Genomic DNA, 26,870 nt, shown 5'->3' on the forward strand with positions numbered 1-26,870 from the left:
AGCACAGCGATTAGTTGGAGAAACTCATAACTGACCGGACTGTGTTATGCTCAAGGTTGCAGGCAGCAACATTTATGAAGCATGAGAACTTGAATACAACTGAACTATGTAAAAACATGCTAGGTACCAGATAGAGTGGTCCGGCACCACGTGGGTACTCACTCGAAGGTCTCGGTTTGGTGCCTCCCACCCCCCAAATGGGGAAGAGTTACTGAACTGTGAAATCGAAGTGGTCCTGCAGCGGGTTAGGTTAAATCCTGTGCACATTCGAAAGTCTTCGATCATCAGAAAAATTTAATTGGTCTGAGCCCGGCCGAGGGGGACTAATTGTATGAAAAGGGGTCTGAGCCCGGAAAAGGGGGATCCTTTGTGAAAGGTAACGCACCCGAGAAGATTGTTGTGGCAAATGTGAACCCGACTGAGGGATGCCTAAAAATTGAAGTTGGTCTGAGCCCAAAAGAGGGAGGCTAAAAGGAGAAAGAAGGGTTAGAGCCCAGCTGAGGGGGATCCCGGGTGAATCGCCCAACATGAATATTGAGAAAGGAAATTTCTTTGTTGTTTATCGTGCATCAGGTCCTCTGAGACAAGAGACTTTGCATAAAAGAGAGACTTGGGCACAGAAGGACCTGTTGTTGGTGAAAGGAACTGAACTCGTGCCACATAAGCCCAGGAGTGTGCTGTGCTGGAGTGACCTGCCTTATCCTGTGCTAAAAACGTGGGGAAGGGAGGCCAACGGCCTAATATCCCAACTATCATTTTGTTAACATCCCTTTCTTTTTGTGAAAATTATCCCACACTATTTTGTAGCATAGCGTTAAGGATTGTCATTAGTTTTATTTTAGTATAGGCCCTTTTTATTTGAGTAGACTCCACTAGGACCACATTATTATTTGATCCTAGATTTAGGTTTAGATAGGTGTTTTTCACACCCCTGAAAAAGTTCAATAAACAAACAGTTTTGAACTGTGATCACTTTTGTCTGCCTTCCTTACAGTGTGCAGCACGATAGAAGAGAAGTGCAGAAAGGACTCAGTGACACTACTGACCTTGCTAGTTGACAATGGGTACAAGATGGACAGAGAAAACTGCAGTAGTGTGGAAAAGAGGTAATGTATTTGGGTCAAATTGTGTCGGCAGAGGGGAGAAGAAGAACACCATACACAAAACTCAGCGACCAAAGACAGTGAAAGAGATGCAGCAGTTTTTGGGCTTGTGCAATTATTCTAGTGCATGGGTATTTGACTATTCCACCTACACCAGGCCATTGCTGCAAGCACTAAAAGAAGCACAGAAAAACAAAAGCACACAAAATGGACAGCTGAAATGAGCTAAAACGGGAGTTAGCACATGTACCAGTGTTAGCAACCCCCAATTACAAAGAGAAATGTCACCGGTTTTCACATTCAGATGCAAAAGTAATAACAGCAGTATTGACGCAGAAGGGAATGGAGACACAAACCACTTGCATATTACAGTGGGTCACTGGATTCAGTAATGCAGGGACATTTCTCATGTGAGCAGAAACCTGTTTCTGCTGCATTTGCCATTGAGAAGGCTGCCACGATAACTATGGGGTGTCCAGTAGTTCTGTACGTGGAGCACGCATTATTTGCAATACTGGAAAAAAGAAAATCAACACTGACAACTCAGAGATCTTCAGGGTATGAGCTAATACCAACCAACCCAGCAATAGAAGTAGTGAGATGCAGGACCATAAACCCAGCAGAGTTCGTAACAGAGAAAAAAAAAGGAATGGGATTAGGTACATGACTGCATAGCATGTATAGACAGGAGTACAGGTAACCCCGGGTTTAAGGAGGAAGTGATGGGTGTGGGGGTATAATTTTCAATGACAGACATTCCAGCATTGACCAGACACCAGGGCAAAGGTATTCTGGTTGCGCAGTGGTGGGGATAAACATGGACTACATTAAGGGGAGGAGTTGATAGTGTTTTCACAGAGAAGACTACCAAACCATTACTCAGCACAAGCAGCAGAACTTGTGGCCTTTATTGAAGCACTTAATTTGTCAGAGGGCCAAGGAGTGAATATGTTTTGGGATTCGGCCTAGGTTACTTCCACAGTGAGCTCAGGGTTAGCAAGATGGGAAAGGAGAGGGCATAAAAGAAGCAATGGCACTCCTGTTTAGCATGCAGGATTACCAAGTAAACTACTAGAACTGTTATTAACCACAGTAGATTCAGCATTAATAAAGTGCAGAGCCCATACAGGAGGGAAAGAGGTTATCTCATTGGGAAATGAAAGAGCAGACAGAGCAGCAAAAGAAGCCGCATATGTGCCGGGGGGGGGGTCACATGTGCTGTTCCCTTGTGAAGAAGAAAAAACCCTCCAATAGTAGTACTGAAAGTGAGCAAAGAAAAAGATGCATTGCCAGAAAACTTCAATGCAACCCCAAATGATAACGAAATGATAGCACAGGGAAGGTTGTCATGCCGATAAGAATGTTACAAGTGGCATTGGAACAGCTTCACTAACCTGCCCACGCATCGAAAGAGCATGTGGCTGCGGGGACTAGTGATGACTGGTTTATGCCAAATCTACATGAGTATGTCACAGAGTTTGTGAATAACTGCATGACCTGCCAGGTCACACATTGAAAGTGTTACAAGGAACATTGTTGCAACCAGAAGGCACCTTCCGGGGCTTGCATATCGATTATGTTGATTATGCAAGAGAGATGTACTTCGTTTAAGTACCTGCCTGTAGTTGTGTGTCCATTTTCACATTGGTTTAAGGTAGGTCCCTGTGCCCACAAGGATGCCCGCTCTGGGGCTACATTTCTTGTGAGGGAGGTGCTCCCGAGATGGGGGATTCCAGATGAAATTTGTTCTGATAATGGCCAGCATTTTGCCAATCATTTAATAAAGGAAATAACACTCCTGGGCATAAGGTATAAACTATGCAGTTTACCATCCACAAGCCAACTGTTTGGTATAAAAGATGAATGGACTTCTTAAGATTCATTCGGCCAAGCTTACACAAAGGCTTGAAAAGTCATGAGTGCACGGCTTGCCTTTTGCTTTGTCTGCGCTGAGAAATACGCCTGGAGTATATAATCACCCAACTCTGCACAAGACTCTTACAGGGCAGAGAATGCATGCGCCAATTCCGCTGTCATGTACAATCTCTGACGCTCGCTCTTCTTGCTCTATTTTGGGGGTGAATTTCATATGTATCTCAAAGAACTTACCAAATCCCTTAAATATATATCCTTGTAGAGGAGGTCTAAAACCCAATCTGGACAATCAGGTGACCCAAACGACTACTTTCCACGAGCAGCACCTCTTTTTCCAGGTGACCAGGTGTTCGTAAGAATCCAAATGTAAAAGTGGAAAGAGGAACGCTTCACCAGACCACATACTGTCATCTATTCCACACCAAGTGCTGTAAAGATTGAAGGCAGGAAATGATGGGTCCACATCACAGATGTTTGCAAAGACAAGAGCACCGTCTCCCAAAGAACAACAAGAGAGAGTATCTCAGAGTTTTCTTTACCGCAGTTAGACTATTAAAAAAACAGAAAAACAAGATGCTGAAGTAGTGTCTGCTGGAAAAGGTGTAGCAAAGAAAATTAAAATGTCTGTTTTGGAGCGCAATTATTTAATTTATTAATTTTTGTAATTTGCATTTGATTTATTTAAACCTTTACAAAACAGCAAGAGGCGTATAATAAAATCCAAAAGCATTACAACCTAAAAGATCCAATTCATCATCAACATAATATTGTTAAAATAAATACTCCATACAGACATGTTTCCAATAACCCTGCAGAGAAAAAAAAGTAAGTCCTTTTTAAAAAGTCATAATATAAAAAAATCAGGTAAAAAACATATCAAATTCTTGTAACATAATCCATACACACTACACAATAAAGCTTAAAGTAAGAAGAAAAATAGCTACGTGTTACAAATTTAAACTTTTAATAAATCCTGATAATGCTAGACCCTCCTGTATAGTGTGGATATTAAGGCACCGATTCCATGCCCACTCTTCCTGGTACAAAATAGAATTCACATTAAGGGGCTCCAAAAATGTTGCCCTAAGTGGCTGTAGTAACACACTCCATGACCAGATGTTTTAGAGTCTCCAAGCTAGCCGAACAGAACCTACAACTGGCTTCACCCAACGGGATTAGCAATCTCCTTGCTAAGATTTCCCTAGTAGGCAAGACATTCCATCTGGCCCAAAGAATAGTTCCTCGATAAGATCTATCAGGAAATTGCAAAATAACCTTCGTAGACAGACCTCTGGTTCTGTGTTCATGGTTCAAATGGAGTAATTCGGGACACCTCAAATTCTTCTCCAAATGCGGCCCTCTATTTGGTTCAATATTCCTCTAGCTTTCTCCGATAGTAATTCCAGGCCATAGATTAATTTAGGAATGATTTTGCTTTCGAAAAATATCAAAGCGGGTTTGAGGGAAAATTTACCAAACTTTCTATCGATCTGGACTAGCTGAGCCTCCAATAATTTTGCCTCATTTATGATGGGCTCAGTGATTACCTTAGAACCCTGGTAGGCTAAAAAATGTAATTCCAGGTATCGCACTGACCTAGCAAGTTTCAGGGGGGGGGATTTTGGGAGTCTTGGCCAACTTACCAATAAACCCTGAGGTGTTTGCCCTCGCTTTCCTGAAGGATAAGATTTTTAGTTTTATTAGGATTAGTTATTAGGCCATTGGCTTTAGCATATACTTCAAAGTTAGTAAGAGACCTTTGCAACCCCACCCTAGTGTGGTCAAAAATTAACAGGTCGTCAGCATATGGAAGCCAAATAATTGTGTCCTTGCCAAGGAGCAAGGAGTCCTTCCTTTTTTTTTAGCGATAGCGCGACGTCAGAGAAATATTGGTTGAAGAGCCAGGGAGCCAGTGTACAGCCCTGTCTAACCCCCTGGTAAGATAGAATTCTGCTCGAGAGATCACCCCTTTGATTCAAGTGGACCCGAACCCCACAATTTTCGTAGACACCACTGATTAGCCTCAAGAGCTCCAAGGGCAGGACCCAATTGGCCAACTTTTTCCACAATCTGCCTCGATCTACCCGATCGAATGCGGCAGTCAGGTTAATTGAGGCCATGTACGTGCAACCCCCTGATGTCAACCACGCCGCTTCTTGCACGCACTTAAGGGCGAGCCCATTAATGTTGGTCGAGTGACCCTTCCTGAAGCCAGTCTGAAATGGGTCCAACGTATAGTACATGCATGCCCACTCCTCAAGATGCGATAGCAGGAAAGACGAAAAGATCTTATAATCCGCATCGATACGTGAAATAGGGCAGCAATTCGATGGGTCAGTGCTGCTACCACACTTGAAGAGCAGGACGACATGAGGTGTATTCCAAGAAATTGGGGTCACACCTGAGGAAAGGATGTTGCTAAACTCCAGGTGCAGAAGATGGGGCCAGATACATTGATTATCCTTGAAGGTATGATTTGTGAGGCTGTTAGGCCCAGTGGACCTTGATCGTTGGCACCTAGAGATCAGTTTTTGGATGGTTTCAAGGTCAAGAGGGGGATTCTACCTTACAACTCTGGTTAGATCAAATACCAATGGGGAGGTCCACTATAGACATCCCAAATCTTTCCTCATAGAACTTGATCCAGTCTAGTTCAGATATTGAGTTCGACTGACAGGTTGCATAATTGTGGTCCTACCCATTCATCAAACAAAATGCACTCACGTCGGCAGCAATTAGGATCCTAATCATCTTTTTTGGATCACTCTGAAGCATTTTGAATTTAATTGATTTGCACTAGTTTTTATATGATTGCTTGAGCTTCCCAATTAACTCCCTATGGGTGACCTCTTCATGGTCAGCACGCTGGATCTGTTCCACTGTTCTCAAGTTCTTTTTTCTGAGTGCCAGTTTTGCATTATAACAGTGGACATGCCTAACCTGGCGAGGACTTAACTCCACACCCAACTCAATCATCTGACCAACGAATGACTGAAGAGCAAATGCATTAAAGTTGGTAAGTTTCCACTCATAGGTTGAACAATTAAGTGCCTGCAGTATATTGGAATTCAAGCGGTGAATATTCAAATCAGTCCATCTGACTGCATTACGTGATACATTAGCAGTCAGTTGGAGCTTTTGCCGACATTTCCTGATGCTAGGAACCCAATCAAACTGCACAGTAAGGATAGAATGATCACTCCAATCATTCCCAAGAATATCAAATGACTGGCAACAATTCATTAAGAAGGCGTCAACTAAAATATAATCAATCAGGGATGAACTTTCCTGTCTGTGCCACGTATGCCATTCACTAGTATTACAGGAGTCAGTGGTTCCTCCAACCAGAGGGAATAATAGCCCCCTACAACCCAAATGCACACTCCACTTCTGTCCCACAAATTTCTTCGCTGAGTTGCCCATGAGAATCTCTACCAGCTTCCACAATTGATGGGAATGATCACAATCTGCATTCAAATCGCCCATGACTGTAACCTTCCCCTCTGGATGTAATCCCCATCCACCACACGACAGATCCCATCTACAAAAGAGATCTACTAGATCCATTCCCTTATGCCAATAAATATTGAGCAGAAGGTCGGTCGATCCATCTACAGACCTACAATCTACACCCAAGGCACCAAAAGGCAAGCCGCAATTACAACCCCACTGAGGCCCAAAGAAATATCTACGGTGGTCGAAAGACCTCCCGAGGGCCCCCCCCCGTACAATCCCTTGCAGGCTGAATAAACACACTATATCCATTTAGACATGGGGCTGATGTCAGCCATGTCTCCGGCAGACAAATACAATTTTTCATTCTCAAAATATTCATGCAGGAATTATTAGAGAAAAGATGGACATTGCCTCGGGTGTTCCAGGATTTTAAACATAACGGTACACTCTTCCAGACATCACCCAGAGCGATATTCTCATGGAACCAGTTTTTACGATAGGGAAGAGATGACTGATGCCCAGTCCATATCAGTCGTCACACCCCACTGAGCTATCTTGTCAGGGTTAGCTATAGCCATAGGTTGATTAACGATAGGGGAAGTCCCCCAGCTTGGATGCATCCCCGCGCCCAGCCCATTGATCTGAGAAATTTCAAAGCCTAATCCAGATAGTGCTTCACTTTGATGAGTTCTCTTACCAGGGGAGAGGACAGATAAATAATACTAGTACTCAAGTCATCTCTCTCTGGGAAGGAAACCCTCCCAATATCTGCTGATGACACCAGAGCCAAACGTGGAATGACGGCAAAAATGGCTAGGATATTAGACTGCTTCATTCAAATCCGGTAGTCGGATCCGACAGTGCAGCAAATTTTAATTTGGTGCAATTCATTGCTAGATCCTATCGCTGTTTGCCGTGACTCGGCTGCCCCCTTTAGGGCATCAGAATAGGAACATCTACTCTGTGGCGCACTTACAGGTCCTCAGGGTTCAACATTATTAGAGACTTGGACCTTGGTGTGATCTGCTGCAAAAGATCTAGTGGGGTAATGAAGACGCTGCAGCAGATCGTTCATCCCAGCTGATACGAGGATAGTTGGCTTCAGGGGGAAGGTCAGCCAGATCTTTCGGGAACGTTGATTTACTCATTCCAGAGCCAACCTCAGCCTTATCCAAATACATTGAAAGATGAAGACCAGAAGGTAGAGGTTCAGGGGTGCCCACTTTGTCCTTAATAGAAAAGGAATGGACAATTTATACCTCGTAATCCCTCCATGCTTAACCCTGACGGGGGTCACAAAAGGTCTTACCATTGCACCTGGCGACCCAATTTTTCCTGCCATATCCTTAGCAGGCAGCGACGCAGAGGTCGACACTCCTTCGGGTGGTCCCCAAACGGACTGGAGTTGATTGGAGAATGGTCCAGGTTGATAAATACCCCCTCCCTGCTCACCCCATAACACAGAGGGGAAAGGAATAGAAAAAGGGTAACAGGAAAACCATTCGCCTCCAAACCATAACTGATATCGGGGATACCCCTACCCTCTGAAAAGGCCACACTCTTTACCAATTTATCAGTAGTAGGGGTTGGAGGAAGTACCCAATCCTGCCTACTTTAATCAATTGGTGCAGTGTCAATTAGTGCCTGAGCATTTGGCACAATTTCTGAGTTAAGAATCACATGTTCCGGCACAGGAAACAATCTAGTACGAAAAAGGGTACAGTGGGCCGTTCTGAGAGACAGAATTGTGTTTTTGCTAGCCCCCATTCTACGTTTCATCAATTTTCCTTTCAATGCATTGGTGGATTTTTTTAAGAGCGGGGAACTAGCTTGAACTTTAAGTGGACCCCCCTCTCCTCCCATGTCTCCTTTTACAACTTCACCCACAGTAGGTTGTTCGTTAGTGAGGTCAATAGCTGTGGCAGCAATACCAGTAGTACTATGAACCGGAAGAATAATTGGAGAGTTAATCCCACCCAGATCAATAGCCGATTCCTGGATAGTCAGATGGTCATTCACACAAACATCACCTGAAATTTCAATAACAGACCCTGGCTCATTATCCAAATTGACCATCAACTGCTGCTCTTTACGCACTGCCTCCGCCTCCCTCAACCCAAAGTGACTGAAGCGAACCTCAGACCCAATCTCTTCAAGTTTATGGGTAACATCGGCCAAGGCAGCGTTGGTGGATTTCAGTTCAGCCCAGATGTTGTCATATAAGGCAACAAAAGAACTTAACACCATATTTAGGGCCAATACAGTGGGCCGAGTCAGGCGAATGCGCTCGTCGACCTCCCTCAGCATATGGTAAAGCGCAGACAAATCATTTTGACCTCCTACGCCGCCCCCCAGTCCCCTTCTTGGGAGGGTGGCTGTAAGTCTTCTTGGTTGTGTCTAGACATATCTTCATTTGTCATTTCAACCAATGGAGTCGGAGAGTCAAAAGTGGGTGCCTCAGATGGATTTAGGGGCTGATGTTTAGAAAGTTCTAAGTTCAAAGCCTCTAATTCGACCTCTGCTTGGTCAGCCAGTTCGAATATACTGGTGTCAGTCAAATCTTTACGCCCCCCAAAATTAGGCTGGGAGGCCATCACTGAATGGTCAAGCATTGCTGTGCCCTTCAAAGCTGGCAGAGATTTAATTTAATCTCTGTGCTGGTCGTAGCTGGTTTAACAAAGAAGTGACCCATGAACCTTTAACCAGAGATTGGTCTCGAGGACAAGGTTAGTTTTGGAGCGCAATGATATTTATGAGGTCTTCGTATAGTATTGTTTTGGTTGATTTTTAACGAAAAAGTAAAACAAATGAATGAAAAAAGAAGGATGTGAAAAAGAAATATGGTGAATTGGGAGGGCTTCCACTGTGGCACTGACGAGGAGCATATTTCATCTACTGGAAATGTCTGGTATGATGAAATGATGCGTGTGGGAAGAGCAAGAGTATATGGCACATGGTATGTATGCTCTCTCATTCCACATATAGTAGGAGCACACAACGTTTTCTTGCCCCAAGGAGTGTCTTACGGAGGAGGTGGGGTGCTTAATGCACAGGTCACTGTGCAAGGCCAGAGGTTAATTTCAAGGGGAAAAGGTGGTAGTCCAGTGGGTGGATGAAGGGGAGCAGGTATATGAAGATAACTTTGTCAAATTAACAAAAATGATGGTACAAGAGTAAACACGACACCAGGTAACAAAATATATGACAGAAGGTCCTGAAAAATGGGAATTGCACATAAGAGACCGTAAAAGATTACAGTGACCAACTAAAGAAGGGCAGAGTGTCCCCTGGTGTAGTACAAGGCCACTGATGTCGCGCTGAAGGATTGGGGGGTTTTGAACAAGACGTGGCGGCAAAGGTGAAGGATAGTTGCTAAGCAACTTGGGGAAAATATGTGCATGCCTTAACCTGCTTACATGAAAAACATCAACCATTTAACATAAGGAGCTTTACACGATTCCCTTTGTGTTTCAGGTCAAGTGGGACCATTTATCTGGGGACCAATTCGGGCTGCACCAAGGTGATGAAGAATGCAACGCTGACGCAGGATACAGCAGTGGTGATGATCTGTAGTGGGCCTGTGGATCCAAGGCATATGCCCAGCTGCCATCTGAGTGGAGTGCAGTGTGTGCTTTTGTCACTTTGCACACTGGGGCACTTGTGGTGCCTCGGAATAGTTCTGCCATAAAGATTGCACTGCAGGGAAACATAACGCAGCAAGGTGAGCAGCAGGAAATGAGAAGCAAGTAGGATAGCAATCATTTGTCCAAAAAGAGTGTGTGGAGAACCTGGCTGCTATCGCGGAAGTGCTTTGTTACTTTCCAACGGCTGCTACCTTCTTTACTTCTTTGCTACTTCCAGGAGTACAGGCTGCAGCAAATATTCAAAATGGCTGCAGCTAACCAGGTACAAGTTATTAGAGCTGGCAAACTCAACAGCCAAAGGTCTGAATGTAATTAAAAGAGGAGATAAGCGCTTTGTGCTTGGTGGCCCTTCAAAACAGATTTGTGCTAGACCTCCTAACACTCATCGAAGGAGATGTGTGCACCAAGCTAGGGACAATTTGCTGTACAGTCATACCCGATGGAGATGTCTCAAATGGAACTCTAAATGCAGCAATACAAGAGATACGGACACTCCAGGGAAAGATGACAGGAAGTGAATGGAATGCAAGCAAACGACTGGCTGCACAGCATCTTCACATGGTTAACCCCCTGTCTTTCCAGGTTGTTTTGAGTGACTGTCCCAGTGTTGGTTCTCATTCTCATCACCTTCTGCTTTATCGAGAACATTCTTAAAGTAAGTTTTAAAAAGCAAAAAGGACAGTTGATGTTACCCCCGAGCATAGATGAGAATAGTTTTGAAATGAAAGGTAGGAGCAAAATAACAGAGAAAGACGACGAGGGGGATCCCGATGGGTGGGTTTTTTCCTGCTGTCGTCGAGAATTACAAAGAATTCTGGATTCAATGTTTAAAGGATGGGATAGGGTATGTAGCGGTGGGAGAAGATTTTAACGGTTGGGAAGAGAGTGAGGGAGACATGACAAGATTGGTAAAAATGTGGATACATTAAAATGAAGTTGCTAAAAAGGCCCAGAAAGATTTAGTTATTAATAAATAAGATGCAAGTTCAGCGCAGTATGAGGGCATGTACTTTTCAGTTTAGAGAATGGGAGGGGGCCCATTCTGATGTTTGAGAAATAATATTCATAATAAAACGAATCCTTAAACACATGCAGGTACATATAATACTTAATGGCAGGATGAAACGTGGTAACTGGGCCTTAAAATAAATAAATAAAAGCTTACTTTGGCAAAAGAAATGTATGTCGGCATTTTTTGTGTGCGGAAAAGGTCGCTGTGGCTAGAGTCTTAATGCAGAGACTGTGAGCCCAGGCTAGTGTTGAAAGAAGTGTACAATGGTTGTTATTTTTCAAGGTCACGGATTAGAGCTCACAGGCTCTGCCAATGAATAATGAAAGCATGACCATTTTAGAATTCAAAAATCATTTGTAAAATACGAAATAATGGAGCTGAAGGGAATCAGAGTGGTTTCAAAGTGCCCCATCATTCAGTTCCTTTGGGGAAAGGGTTAGTGTGCCCGATAGGCAACATTTGTATAACGGTACATCCGTGGTTCAAGGCTCTGGCATGGTGGAAAGGACTTCTCGTGTGAACCAGGATGAGGCAACCAGGGCAGGTGATTAAAAGTTCAGCTGGTCATCTCAAATGTTTCACTGAATTAACTGTGTTGTGGCAATTGGGGTTGGATTGTAACGTCACATTGTAATCGAGTGTTGTATGGGAAGGTTCATAGAACCAATCATTGAACGTAATGTATGCTTTTCTATAAGGGTTCAAAGTGTGAACTCCAGATTTTCTCATGACGCATAATCACGAATGCTAATTATTTAGTATCTCGATTTTTGGGGTGTTTCTTTGACAGCGCCTTTTCATGCACTTCTGTTCTGCGTTCTGTTTATGTTTGAATTTGCTGTCTCAACTGCATCTGGGCCTTGAATAAAACTTACTTCCTGCACCGGCGTACACTCCTTTTTGACTACTTTTGTAATTTTTTGGTGAGTTTACCGAGGAGACCCCGGGCACATTTTCATCACATGCAGGCAAACAGGCTTCCACATGGCATCATCCATCTCCACATTGAGATCTCTCCCCATTGCGCTCTTATTTTCAGGAGAGCGGGAACCCACCCCTCGAGGAGAACCCTATATTTATTCATTTCACTTATAAAGCGCACAAACAACCCTAGGGCATCAAGGCACTTTTACAGATAAGTTATTTACATTCAAGTGGTATATTCTGCATAGAGCAGTTACAATTTATGTCTGTTATTACTCCTTCAGGTGTTAAATTGTGCATGAGCAGATGCAGGTGCAGGGGTAGGAAGCATAACAAAGAATTGGAGATATTAACCTGGCCGTTTGACTAGACTTGGGTGTTTAAGGCTCTGCTGGACCCTCAATGTGACTGTTCCACTCGTAGAGTGGGGGCGGGGGAGAAGAGTTCCACTGTTTCAATGCGATGCAAGGAAAGCTTGAGCCACCGGCTTTAGCTCGCCTGACTTTGGGCAAGAGGAGGCGGTGGGCATAGGGTGTCCTGAGGGTCTAGTTGATTGGGCTTTGGAGATTTTCTGGGAGAGGTAGGGGGGGGCCAGACTTGAAAGGCACTTATGAGTGATCAATAGATTTTTTAAGAGGACGTGTTCTTGAGTCAATAGCCAGTGTGCTGCTCTTCTGGCAGCAGGGATTATGCTTTTTTTGGGGTTAAGAGCTGCTCGAAGGGCATTATTTTGTATGACATGTAGTTTCTGTAGGTTTCTGGCTTAGGTGTCTGAAGAGGACGTTATAGTAGTCTAGCCTCAAGCCGATGATTGCTCGGGGGATGGTTAAGCAGCTGTCTAAGGATACCAAAGGTCTGGAGGGGTTTAGAAGTTTGGTGGCATAAGCTGCTGAGGAGGCGATACCGCTCATCTGTGAGTCAGGGAGAGGGTGGCATCAAGGTAGACCCCCCCCTCCTAGGGTCTTTACTGATGATGAAACGGGGATAAGGATGTTGTCAATATGGAAGGCTGAGCATTGTTCATTGAGGTTTGTTTTAGCACTGCTGGGGTGCCAACCAGCAGTATTTCTGTCTTGTCCCCATTTAGGCACGGGCGGTTTGCCGCCATCCATGTCTGAATCGGGGATTATGTGACATGGAGGGTGTTCAACCACATAGTTACCTGTGAGTGGGAGGATTTGTGGGTCATCGGCATAGTTGGTGTAGGCTATGCTGATGTAGTCCAAGATGCCAAAGAGGGGCTTGGTGAAGATGTTGTATAGTGTGCGGGATGTGCACAAGCATGGAGGTACCCCACATGGGATAGGAGATGGCAAGGCACTGGTGTTCTCTGCCAATACTCCAATGCCACTTCCTTCAAAATAGGATGTGATCCAGGAGGTAGCCTTAGGGGAGAAGTTAGCAGAGGTAATGAGATAGTGGCATAGGATTTTATGATCAACCAAGTTGAATGTTGCAGAGAGATGCAAGGAGGCGAAGTGCTGGCTTTCCCTTATCTTGTCCAAGTGTTTTTTTTTTATAGGTCTAGCAGGGCAGATTCTGTGCTGTGGCCTGGGTGGAAGCCAGACTGTTGCATTCCGAGGATGTGGTTGGCTTCTAGAAAGTGCTGGACTTGCTCAGAGGCTGCCCAATCTAGTATTTTCAGTAGGAAAGGGACTGCTGTAATGGGCCTTTAGTTGGTTGGGGTTCTAGGGTCTAGGGAGGTTTTCTTTTAGAAAGGAAGTACCCAGGCTTCCTTGAGGCTGGCGGGCACTGTGCTTGTAGAGAAGGTGGTGTTAGAGCTAAATCGTTTATCTAGAACTCCACAGGACAATTGAATCCTGCTAAGCAACAGAACAAGGGTTGCTTAATTGTATGAAAGTTTGACGGACCTCCAAACTTCAAGGCAAATCCATACTATTAACACAAAGTAACCTACAAAAGATCAAATCTGCTATCAAAGCAAATCCTCCTGATGACCCACTGAAATTAAAAGTGGAGAAACAAGTGTAGTGGTTATGTTAATATTTGACTGCAATATGAAATAAGGTCACACACTGACCAATTTGAGCAATCTTGAATAAAACAGATTTGAGGCTACCATAAAGTTCGTAAGTGTGCTTTCTCCAATAAAACACTGCAGATTTGGCGCATACTGGATGACCCACCTGAGACAGACAACGCGTTTATGAAGTTAGTGGAGAGGTGCTAGAGGTTCCGAGCAGTCCTTTAAGAGAGGGGCAGGACATGCATCTCCTTTGCACCTAGAAGGTTTTAGACTTTTCATGATGGCTAGGACTTCTGACTCCGCAAGCACTTTAATGTGAAACTGGGGGTTGGGGGGGGGGGGGGGGGTAGGAGGTTAGAGAGGGTCTGAAGTGGCGATAGTAGCTGATGCAAGAGGGTGTGTGTGTGGTGGTGGTCTGGTTTACTAAGTCTTTTTTGTACAGCGTGCCAATTTTGTTGAGCATTTAATTTTTTATATTAATTAGTGCACCAAAGATCATCCTTGGTGAAGGTCGAGGGGGTGAGGGGACTGAGGTCTCAACTCCCCCCAAAGACAGTCAAGATTTCGCTGGTGTATGATTTGGCCTTCGAAATTTTAGAGTTGAAGGAGGAGGATTTTGCTGAGATAATTGCTAACTTATAAGTCTTGGTGTATTCCCTTCTCAGTGTCCAATGTTTTTTTTTAGCCATTTTGATTCTGCTGGTCGTTTCTTGCTGCGCAGTTCTAGGTGGTCAGGGGTGAACCATGAGTTGGAGTGTGACAGGTTTGGCCTTGTGAAGAGCTAGGGGGCAATGGTGTTAACTGCTGTTGATAGAGTGGAGGCATACATGTCATCTAGTATGTTAGGGTCATTTGAGAATGAAGGCTTAAGGAAGGGCATGTCCAACCAAGACAGGATATGTTCTTTTGTGAGCTTACGTGAGCTGCATGCGAGTGCAAGTAGTAGTGGTATGCTAGTAAGCTTGGGTTTCCTCTGGTGAGGGATGGAGAAGTTGATGATGTGGTGGTCAGACCCAAGGTGTTGGCGAAGATCGAGACCTGGCAGTTGAGGTCAGAGATTCAATCTAAAGTGCAGTCTTTTGTGTGGGTGGGGTTGTTAATGTGGTGCATAAAATCTGGGGTTTTCAGGTCATTAGCAAGTGAGGACACATGAAGGTCTTTGGGGGTCATTGATGTCTCCCATTTGGATGATTCTGGTGGAGGCCTTGATATTATCTGCCAAGATCTGGAGGAGGTTCTCTTCCAAGTTTAGAGTAGGGCGGTAGATGAGGTGGATGGAGATGGCGCAGGTTGGTGTAGGGGACAACTTAATGGAGAGAATGTCTACATTTTCTTCGAAGGAGGAGTTAACCAGTCTAATGGGAAGGGAGTCTAGCCACAAGGGCGACCCCACCACCTCTGCAAGTAATCTGGTCCTTTCCGGTAGAAGGTATAACCGGTGGAAATGTCCAAGGACAGGGCAGGGCCTGATGCTTCATGCAGCCAGGTTTCTGAAGTGGCAAAGGCATCGAGGTTGTTCGAGGTGATGAGGTAATTGATCAAGGGCGTGTACTCGTACGGAACGAGGATGGATGAGGGTACAGGTCAGGTAGGGCTCCTTAGCTGGGGGATAGGTCCATGCTTTTTGTGGGCGGAAGACACTGGTGGTATGGGGTGCCCTCGTCTGAGGGGTGTGTAGGTAATCTTGGAGAGAGGCGGGGAGCTCATATTTGTCCAGGCATTTTCAGAGGAGGAGCGGTTCAGCAAGTCATAGGCAAAAAATAGGGGTGCCTGTACTGGGGCTGGATCTGGAGTCGTAGCAGCTAACATCTGCTGGCGTACATTGAGAGTACTGGCATTTGGTGGTGCAGAGAGCGAGGCGGTACAAGCAGGAATGTTTACATCTGCCAAGTAGTTCAGCTTTGCAGAAGGTTGCACATCGTTGCATTGTGGATTACATTTACTGAGAATTCAGGAGGTAGCTGGTGTGCAGCAGCTAGGGCTTGCTTTCAAGGCTGATACAGCGGGTAATAGGAGTGAGGCAGTGCGTAATTGTTGCTTTTGTCACACACATACAGTTTGCAAATAGGTCTTCCGGATATATATATTCTGGTGTTGCGTTTTCCTTTATTTGCACAATTTGCATCTATCCTCTTGTAAGGACTTCATTTGCAATGTGTTTACCCTTTAAATGTCAAATATATTCTCCCTTTCTCTCCCACTTGCTTGTTGTTCATTCACTTGCTTTCAACATACCCGCCGACACACCCTGGGGTCACCACAGCCTCTGGGAAGACTCACCAGCGTTCGTTGGTGTTGTATGCTTCCACGGTCAGCCGGAGAAGTGCTTTCATCGGCTTCCTTCTCGTGACCGCCTCCGACTGCTTTCTTCGGGTCTTGGGGATTCCACTTCCAGCATCGCATTCGTTCCGGGCACCTGTATGGAAAGCGCTGCTCTTGATCACCTGCAAATGCCCAGGAGTCCCTTGCTAGCTCCTGGCATTCCCGCAGCCTGTCGTCCTCCCTATGCACCCCTCTTTGCTGAGCCGCCTGGTTCCACCAAGCCAGTATTCACCCTTCAATACCCTCAGCCTCACAGAGAGACACTGTTCTCCCCCGCCAGCAGCAGACGATGTTCTGCTTCACTTGCCTTTTAAACTTCCCCGGCACAGGTGTGTATGAGCGAGCACTAGAATACTCACTGTGCTTGGCAGTTTCCTCATTCTGCATTGTTAGTTTCTTCTTATTTGTCCCAGTACTTCAGTTATTCTGGCACATGAAGTCCAGGTTTTGGAATTGGTGCGAAAGACTTGAATCGATATTTTCAGTAGTCTTAGGAAAATGATTCTTGGATGAATGGTAGGTGGCTTTGGAAAGGGTGATCTCCCTATTCTTCATGGGAGAACGAATGGGTGTATAACAATAGGGCATGAGGGTATTAGAAATAAGAGGGTTATTTTCATGAGAAATGGGGGATACCATGTCTCGCCCGATGAAGCTATGACATCTCCCCGGAGGTTGTCTGCCACCATGTGATCCTCCCTTCCACAACCGCCCCTAGAGTCAGGATCAGGCAGCGGCTGCCGTCCCCTGGCCACATGGGAGGAGGTCACAACCGGGAAATCAGTGATACCTCCATCGGGTTCATTACACCCGCACCCCACCAGCTCACTTCAGGCTGCAGCTCTGCTGCATAATAACACTGACGGTCTGGGGACCCCCCCTGACCGCCATGCTCGACTGGCAGCTTCAGCTTGGCCAGAGCTACTCTGGGGGTTTTGTTACCCCAAAACCAGCTTAAGTAATATACCTCCAGAGTTTTGCAAAAAACTATGCAATAAATATCGTCAGCGACTGCATTCGGTGAAGCAAGATCACCATCTTAGCTGCAGCAATTCTGCCCACAAGCGACAACAGCAGACTACATCACATGGAAACCAAAATATCTAACTGAGGCAATAGAGTCTATAAATTCTCTTTAACTACATTCATGTTCACGTTTACCATCACACCGAGGTATCTAAATGATTTAGTAGTGACCTTCAGCCTGAGATCATCAAGTCCCAGCCTCTCGGAGCCAAGTAGTGGAGAGTACCGACTTACTTCAGTTAATTTTTAGACCGGATACCTGCCCAAAGCGCTATATTGCGTCTACCATTTTTGAGACAGTACTGCCCATATTCCTTATGTACAGTAGAATATCATAGGTATACATGGAAATTACGTGTCGCACACCAGCAATCGTTTCCCGGAGCCCACAAATTGTGCCCTTAAGCTGCACGCCAACGGTTCCAATGTTAAAGCGAACAGCAGATGAGGCAGCGGGCACCCCTCCCGCATGCCACTGCAGATATTGATTGGAGATGAGATGTCATAAATTAGTCCTTACTCGGACAACTGGCTTTTCATACAGTAGCGAGACCCATCTACAAATCGTTTGCTCGAACTTCCTCAGAGTCGCATACATGAATCCCCACTGCACAGTCAAACACTTTCTCAGCATATTCGCCCGGGACAGAATTCACTCTTTCAATTACCAGAAATAACCTGCATAAGCCAAGTGCAGTATTTCTGCCAGGAACAAAACCAGCCTGGTCCTCTGCAACCAAGTATGGTGCAACCCTAGCAATCCTGCCAAGGATTGGACTAATAATCTTTACGTCCTTGTTTATAAGGCATAGCAGCCTGCAAGACCCACACTGTACCTCAGACTTGCCCAGTTTCAATAGCAATATGATCTGCGCTTCGGTGGGAGTGGGTGCTAATTGACCCCTATCGTAGGTTTCAGAATGCACCTGTAACATATGCTGCAGTAGGAGCTCAAATAAACATGGTGTAAAACTCTACTGGCAGGCCAGTCTGGGTCCACAGGGCTTGCCTGCACCTAAACTCGAGTTCGCCCACCGCATCTTCCGCTCCGTAATGAGCTCATCAAGCTGTTGCCCGTCGAGGGGCATCAGCCGCAGGAGCTCAACTTCAGCGAGATATCCAGTAATAAATTCCTCAGTCACCCCATCTCCTGCATCGTATAATGCCCGATAGTAGCCCATGAATACCTTGTGGATCTGCAGCGGTTATGGAGTGACATTCTGGCACCTCAATGCGAGCGATAGGTTTCCAGGATCTATTCATCATCCAAGCCAATGCCTTACCCGCCTTATCCCCGTATTCATGTTGGCATTCCCAATAATCAAATGTGCTCTGCTTCTCTCTCTTGCGGAGCATTTAGCACATCCTGTGCTTGTACCAAACGTGCGGGCACCAGCGGGTCTACATGATGTTGGGTGTCCAGTATCTGTATGTTCTTCCCTGCATCCCTCATTTCCCTACAGAGTGCGCCCTTCACATCCCCATAACTTGGATTAAAACTCCACGGATTGTGGCCTTAAATGCTTCCCAAAGAAGTCCACTAGAATCCACAGTACCTTTGTGTCAAAGTAAACCTGCATTTCCTCCTCGGTCATATGTTTGTACGCCACATCTAGCAGTGCCAATGCCTGCAACCTCCACATCGGAGGAGAGCTCCACCCCCCCCCCGCACTGCAGTCCATGGCCACCACATATGGGGAATGCTCGGAGATTGGTCAGTCTAAAAAATCTACACGTCTTACCTGGTGCAACGCCAAATTGCTAATGAAAATTATAACTATGCGGGAAATGGTGCGATGCACCCATGACCAGAAAGAAAACCAAATGGTCAGCATGAAGGTTGTACCAAATGTCTATCCTTGTCTAAAGAATCCTGCCAGGGGAGTACACCAGACACTTGGCATTGCATAAAGAGCCCTGGCAGGGAAGTATACCAGGCAAATTGCAAAGCTTCCAGAGATGCTAAAGAAAGACAGGAGAACCAAGGAGAACATTTTGTGAAAATTTTTTTAAAAAACACGGTTACATAACTTGTTGCCTAAACAGGAACCCTGTGAATCAAGGAGGGACATAAAGGAACTGTTAGTAAAAGAGAGACTTGCTATTCTATTGTACTCTTACATCCCGGGGGAAGGGGCCCACCCTCTGGATCCAAAGGTTTCAGCCTTGAAGAACATTGGAGCTATTCTTACTTTTAGTTGTGAACACTTTTTGCCAGTTACAAAATTAACATATTTCCTTACACATTTGTATTTTTTGTTTGTAGTGTGAGGGTCACAATAGGATGTTTTGGACACAAGGACAGCTTTTCAGTTATCGACTTTCTGACACAGACAGATCCTTAGTTTTTGTTTATAGGTAGGGAAATTCCTCTTTAGCACAGGGTCAGACCTATTAATGTATTTATACATGTCTGCCGGCTTTAATATGTTATAGTGGCGACATTTAAGTATATTTTGTTCCATATAAGAGTGCAGAGAGTAGCTAAAGGTTTTGTGATGAATAGCTAATATGAAGTGTAGAAATGTCACCACGCATCATCATTACAATGCATACTTTGCATGATAAGTTTGTCACTTGGGGTGTCTGATCTCCACCACAAGTTGCTTCCTTTCATATGCTACATTAGTTTAGTCATGTGTGTGCTGGTAGAGAGCGTGCTGTAGCTAGCAAGAAACCATTTTGAAGATTTTGTCAGCACTTTAGTTGCATGTGCAACAAAGAAGCTTAGGATGTTCATTCATTAAAGAAGCTCTGCTGAGATATTTGTGTAATGAGTGCATACGTGTTACATTAGAATTAACATTTCTTTCAGGTTTCCAGCATACTTGGTGCTGAAAAGCAACATGAGCTTTCAAGGATGATGTCTTTGTAAAGGAATGAATGTTAGAATGAACATAATTTGAGGCTTTGCAGCAGTTTAGTCCCAAAATGCAACATGGACCGTTTAGGTTGTTTATGTTCAATGTTTTGTTACAGTAGGCATTCACTGCTTCTAGCGTTTATTAATTTTACACCCCGTTTTACCGACATGTCGGTTATGGCAGGTGTGGGAGTGATGCCCCCTGCAAAATAACTGTGTGGTTAGTGTTCTGTTCACATGCCTAGTATCCAGGACCAGCTCCGGCTGACTGGATTTGTAGTTTTTAGTACTTTAATGAAGGTGGACAGGGTCTGGTCACTCCATTTGTTGCCCCAGTGGGGATGGTTGCACTCATTTGATTGGAGTGTTGTGATAACTGGTTGTCTGGTTGGATTTCCAATGAAGTAGGGCAACCCATTTGAACTTTTGCCATTTTTCTTTCTAATGTCACAGCGGTGATGGAATATCCTTCAATCGCCGCTGCAGTGAGACTACTCTGGTGCAGGTGTCATGAAGGCTTCCACACACACCCAGCCCGGGGGCACCCCACATCACAATACCTGTGCAAGGCACCCGTCACGGCAGTACCCACCAGCAAATCTCACTGCATCCGAAAGCCCGTGCTGGGATGGCGACACACAGGGACTTGGCGGCTGTGGCCGCGGCGGCGCGGGGGGGGGGGACCAGTGTTTGCCAGTACTTCTTCCTGGTCACATGATGCACAACGCCGCTCACGTGACTCCATGAGGCCGCACTGCTCCACCAATCCCCTTGCTACTTCCTGGTCACGTGACGCACGATGCCGCTCACGTGACTCAATGAGGATGCACTCACGTGACCAACCCTCAGCATAAAGGAACGTCGAATCCACACGACCACGCTTCTCAGCTGTTTTCAGTGCTACAAGTGGCGTTTTGGATTACTTGGACCCTGATTCTTCAGCTTTTGACCTGGTTTCTTGTTTCTGGAACTCTTTATTGCTCAATCCCTGGTTTTGGTGTTTTTGGACCTTGCCTTCCTGGTTTATTGGATAATTTGGTTACTGGATTTTGGACTGCCTATTGGACTCCTCTCTGGCTAAGGTGACTTTGGACTCTAGCTGTGCTCTCCGAGAAGCTGTTGCTTCTCCTTTTGCATCAGGTGCTTCAACAGAAGAGGACAAGGGTGCTACATTTCCCCTGGCTTCACCATCATCCCACAGCCAGTGGATCCCTTCTGGAATTAACACACCCCAGGGGGAAATATAGGATTGACCCTTCCTGCAACATTGGTAGGTGCCCCCCCACTCCTTTTCTTATAATTCCACTTGTATTACTGACCGTGTACTCACTTCTGCTTAGCTTTTCCCTTGCAGCTACCTTGTACCTGTGTTCCTACCCTCTGCACCTGTGGCCTCAATAACTGGTCAGGGAGTAACGCTGTTCCCTCCTTGACCGGTGCTTGGGGACGGAGGGATCCATAGTCATAACAGAGCCTCATCGTGACAGCAGGTGACAACATTTTCCACCTGTCATCACTGTGCATTTGGGGGTTTTGTTTTGGACTTGGGGTTCGAGGGGTCTTGTGAGTTTGCTCAACTCACCAGGACTTGGTTGTGGCACCATTTTAGATGATTTACAGTGTCTGTGCTTTGCCACTGATTGCTTGTGGTGCGAGTGGCAGTGTGGACTACCCCATGAGTGTGGCGTTTTTGTGTGCATCTTGGGTCTGTTGGTAGTCACCAGTTTTCTGAACTTGGTCATTAGAAATTTAGTTTGGTTACTGTCCTGATTTGGTAGGTTCCCCATTGTGGAGCAGTCAGTTCTCAAGGTGGCAGCTATGAGGCTCACCTGTGGCAGGAGTGAGTGGAAGGAGTACTGTTTTTTTGTTGTTCATAGTCTGGATTTTTGTGTTGGAAGTCGTTGTGCCCGCTGTGGGGCGGTCAGTTCTCAAAAGGTGGCCGTTTTGAGGCTCTTCTGTGGACGGGAGGAGCAGAATGAGTCCAGTTCCCTGTGTTGGTTCAGTTGGTAGGATTGTGGCAGATGCAGTGAGAGTGTCGCCCCTGTGGGTTTGTCATGCAGGATGGTGATTTGGGGTTAAGATGACTGTTACTTCTCTGTGTTGTTGGAAGGGAAGGAGGCATTAGGCTCTGGTATTTGGTTTTGCCTTCCCCTTGTTAGGACCTGGCTTTGCACTTGCTTCCTGCTGTGTCCCTGTTCCCCATAGTGTCTGTATGTGTGAGGTCATCCATGGAATGTTGGTCTGAGCTGGAATGTTTAGTATGCTCGAGACCCTGAGAAGTAAGGCTCGGACACAAGGGTGGTATGTTTTTGGATATATACTTTTACTCATCAAGAAAGGTGGTTGGGGGGGGGGGAGGCCTGCCTGTCCCTGAATCTAAGCAGGGGTTCCCTGTCTCAAAAGAACGAATGAACACAGTCAGGATGTCCAAGTCACATCCCTAAGTCAGTCTTTCACTTTATAAATTAACAAAATAGTTCAAGTCACTCTTAGGCAAATAGTGTTCATCAAGCCAACATAAATGTTCTCAGCCACTTCCAAAAGGAGTAAAAAACAATGTTCAGGAAACAATGTTCCAATATTAGGGGGTTGCTCCTTTACACTAGACTTCAAAAGGGACAACATGTCTTTTCCGTTTCTTCTCATAAAACACAAGGGATATTCCAAGACGAGTACTAAAACAAGTTTTCAGTCTGGGGTTTTAAACCCCCTTTGGTTCCAGCTTTCTAATTTGGGTGCGAATCCCAGACTTGCAATATTGGGGTCTTGGTGTACTCTCCTGCAAAAACCCAGTTATTTCATATATTCACCTTCTTTCTTATTATACATGTTTATTGAATTTTAAATATAACACATCTCAAAATATATAACCAATATGTAAACAGAAAAAATAAATAAATAAAAAAATCAGGACCACCACATTAATGAATACACATTCCCTAAAAAGAGGAAAATTACAGATTTGATTTAAACCATGTAGACAACAGTCTTATAAATCCAAAAATCAGCCCCAAATTTGATCAAACAAATTCATTTTCTTATCCCTGTATAAAATCAATCTTTCCATTCTGGATACTTGTTTCAGATCATCCATCCATTCTGAAATTGTCGGTCTGTCATCACCTTTCCATTTTCTCAATATAATTTTTTTGGCAGAATTTGACGCCCTGAAAAACCAACACCTCTGTGGAAAGGAAAGATCATCCACCATGTCATCCTCACCCAAAATTACAGTTTTATAATCAAAGTCCAGATGCATCAGAAGAACCTCATTCATCTTCGTAGTGACCTCACTCCAGAAAGACCTTAGTTCATAACAATCCCAAATCATATGCTCAAAAGAACCAGTAGCATGTTTGCACCTCCAACATGCACTCGAATCCGTCAAGCAACTGTTTAGAATTTTGATCCATTTACACCTTTCACCTAGATTCAAGGATGTTAGAGCCACATTCCTGCACAGATTCCTTCATCTGCCCTCCGACATCTGAGTCCAATAAGTCTGACCATTTTGATAGTAATTCATAGTTTGGTTCTTTATACTGATCAAGATTCTTGTACACTTTCGAAGCCATGCCACCTCCTGATTTATAGTCTTTCAGCCAATGATGCCATCTCTTGTATCCATCCGGAATCCTGTTCCCCACAGCTTTTTTCAGTTTTCTCCTTCTTTCTCATGTAGGGCTCCAGCCCGTTATTTCTGATTATCTTTGGGGTTTCAGACCCTTTTATTCTTAGTCTCTCTTTTGGGTGCAGGTCTCGGATTGGCAATGCAACTTGGGGCTCACTTGGTTTACTCTCCTGCCAAGCACAGTATTTCTTACTTTCCTGCAGATTCCGACACCCTTATGTGTTCTACTTCAATTGGGGGAGGGTCCAAGACTCTCACTTGCTGTCCATGGTTCACTCTCGTGCCAAGCTAAAGTTTTTTATCTTGCGTTCACTTGTCATGTATTGATCGGTCATATTTTCATTATTGATTGGGGTGACCACCCAGTGGTTTTCTATATCTCTGTGTTTCAGACCAGCTTGTTCTGGGACCCTTCTTCAGTCCTTTCTGCGTTTGTCTCCCAGCTTCCCTGGACCTCTTGTTACTTCCCACCAGCCTGCGTACCTTCGGTCCCGGTCTGTCTTCTGGGCTGTAGGTTTCCTTCTTGAGACTCCAGTAGCCATTTGGTTTCTCGTTCGCCACGTCTTTCTGGTGTTCGGCTCTCGTCCTTGTGTTTCTGTGGACACAGTAAGAAGCTCCTGCATCTGTTCGGCTAGTGAGCTTCAGAATAATCGGCTCCCAGGCTACCATGTTCTCTCTCCCTTGCAGACGGTCTGGTCTCTGTGTTGGCCTTGCGTCTCTGTGCTCTGCTCTGCAGTTTACAGTTTAGTTTCTACGGTCACAGCTATCCATAGGGATTCTTTGACTCTCAGCTGTGCTACATTTAAACTCCCACGTTGGGAAACAGGAGTTCTTCTAAACCAATCCGGTTCCTTAAAGAACTAGACTGCTCACTTCTGTTTACTGGAGTGATGTTCATCCTCGCAGTCCTCTTGGTCTCAGTACATGGTTTTAGATCTAACAAGTCAAGGTTGTTTGCTCTTTACTTTGCATGAACAAACTAGTTGGCTTGATTTCACAATACAACATATCAGGGCAGATGGGAGGGTAATTTACTTACTGAAAAGGATTAAAAGGACTTTCAGCAGAGTTATATAACATCTCCTGAGGGTGATCGTCCCGCAGTCCCATAAGGGGATTCCCTTCCCAGGTGATCCTCCCACTTTGTACCGCCCCAAGGGAGATTATTGTACTGAGGAGGCACCGCCCTGGCCCGCTGGGAAAGGTCTCCTCCCCAGAAGAGAAGGGATGATATCCTCAGATTAATCACAGAAAGGACATAAAAATGAAGGCGATGATGGGGGAAGGAAATTAGAAAGATAAATGCATAATCTTTCCTCATTCACAATATACATCATTTGGTGGGGGTGCAACTGTTACCCCTGGCACCTCCCATGCGACCCCTGCCACTGCCTCTGCATTCCCTGATTAAGGATTGCAGAGGCAGAGAGAAACCAAAAGTAGGGGGCTTAGACGAGAGCCCTCTTTACATGAATTTCTTTTTTAAGTCACTCTGTCCTCAGAAAGAAACTATTTCCGGTATATTTTTCTGTAACTGAAATCATTTCATTTTTTGCAGTTAGAATGACTTGAAAAATAAATTTTCTTTTTAGAAGAAGTCCGAGTCCACCCCACGCCTCCGGCTACTCCGCTCTACACATGACAGGAAGTGTTCCTGTCTTGCGTAGAGCACAGAGCTGAAAACCGACGTCTGTCTGCAGAGGATGAGTCCCTTGGAGCAACGTATTTCCCCAAAAAGGCAAGAACTTTTTTTTTTTTAAATGTCTGTGTCCGTGCATGTGTGTATATGTAGATTATGTAATGTGTGCGATTGAGTGTAGGATGTATGGGTGGCTGTGTGTGTGATTCTGTAAGTGTATGGTGAATTGGTGCATCTGTGAATGTGTGCAGACTTGTGTTTAATGCTTGGTTGAGTAGCTGTTTTGGGGGGTTACGGACGGAGAGGGGATGTGTGGGGGGTGTATATGTATAACATTTTTTATTTTAAACCTTTTTTTATTAAGCAAACAGTCAAACAAACAAAAATGTGAAGGTGTTCTCTTAATCGATACAATCATGTATATGTGCGTTATTTCCAATACATTTCATAGGTCATCATCACCTCCCACCCCGCCTCGTCCCACTCCAGCAGAAGCTTCCTTACCCTCACACAGTTCCTTCCCCTCTCTAGTTTATGACAGTATGATCCACATTCAGCCCACAAGGTCTGCACCAGAGGTACCACCCCCAAATATACACATTCAGGTGAGCCTGTCTTCATCAGAAATAAACACCGTCTCCGTTAGCGTATCCCAGGCTTCAATTCCCATACTCTTCTCATGCATCCCTCTCTGCAGCGCCCTGTGCCATAGTGCAGGTTTGGCTAATGACCAACGTTTCGAGTCTGCCCACCAAGCCTCACCCCTGGGGTACTCGGCTGACCTCCACACCACTGCAATTCTGCATTTTGCTAGTACGTAAATTAAATCCTTCATTCTAGAGGTGTATAGTATTTTTCCGCCTCTCAGGAACAATCCCAGCAGACAAAATTCTGGCGGTCATGATTGCATTTGAATCCTTCGCCTGTTCGCCCCTTCCGCCACCCCCTGTCAGAATCTTCCATCACTGGGCATGTCCAAAACATGTGCACCATGTTCCCCCCCACTTGGGCACACCTTTGACAGGTCTGTCCCCCCCCCTCCTGCCTATCTACGACAGCCTATATGGGGTCAAGTACGCCCTATGCATAACGTACCATTGAGTGAGCTTAAATCTAGCGTTTGAGACTGTTACTGCATAGCAACACCCTCCTCCATTCTGCGACTGTGAAAGTTCTCCCAAGAACCATCTTCCAGCTTCTGTGCACTGCCAGCACTGTTGTGTCAAGGCCATTCAGGAGCTTGACATAGTCTGGAGACCATGTGGCCCCCTTCCAACATATCGTACGTAGTGTATAGCACTGCGTTAGTCTCTATGCGATCTCTAAAGGGCCGTCCACCTCCGGTCTATTCTTCGAACCATTCCCAGATACAGTAAGAACTGGCTCTT

General features: G+C 45.2%; 1 protein-coding gene across 5 annotated transcripts in view; it reads right to left on the bottom strand.

Moving 5' to 3' along the window:
• Positions 1 to 26,870, bottom strand: part of YAE1 (YAE1 maturation factor of ABCE1) — a 284,754-nt gene that overhangs the window by 187,322 nt on the left and 70,562 nt on the right. For 2 of the 5 annotated variants that reach the window (XM_069613289.1, XM_069613288.1), the window contains exon 2: positions 3,213 to 3,527. The exons of the other annotated variants lie outside the window; for them this stretch is intronic. The gene's annotated coding sequence lies outside the window, so the exon portion shown is untranslated. The remainder of the gene's footprint in view (positions 1 to 3,212; positions 3,528 to 26,870) is intronic. 5 annotated transcript variants of the gene reach the window in all.

Source organism: Ambystoma mexicanum, chromosome 5p (genome assembly GCF_040938575.1).
Source record: "Ambystoma mexicanum isolate Mex_15411 chromosome 5p, UKY_AmexF1_1, whole genome shotgun sequence".
Classification (NCBI taxonomy): domain Eukaryota; kingdom Metazoa; phylum Chordata; class Amphibia; order Caudata; family Ambystomatidae; genus Ambystoma; species Ambystoma mexicanum.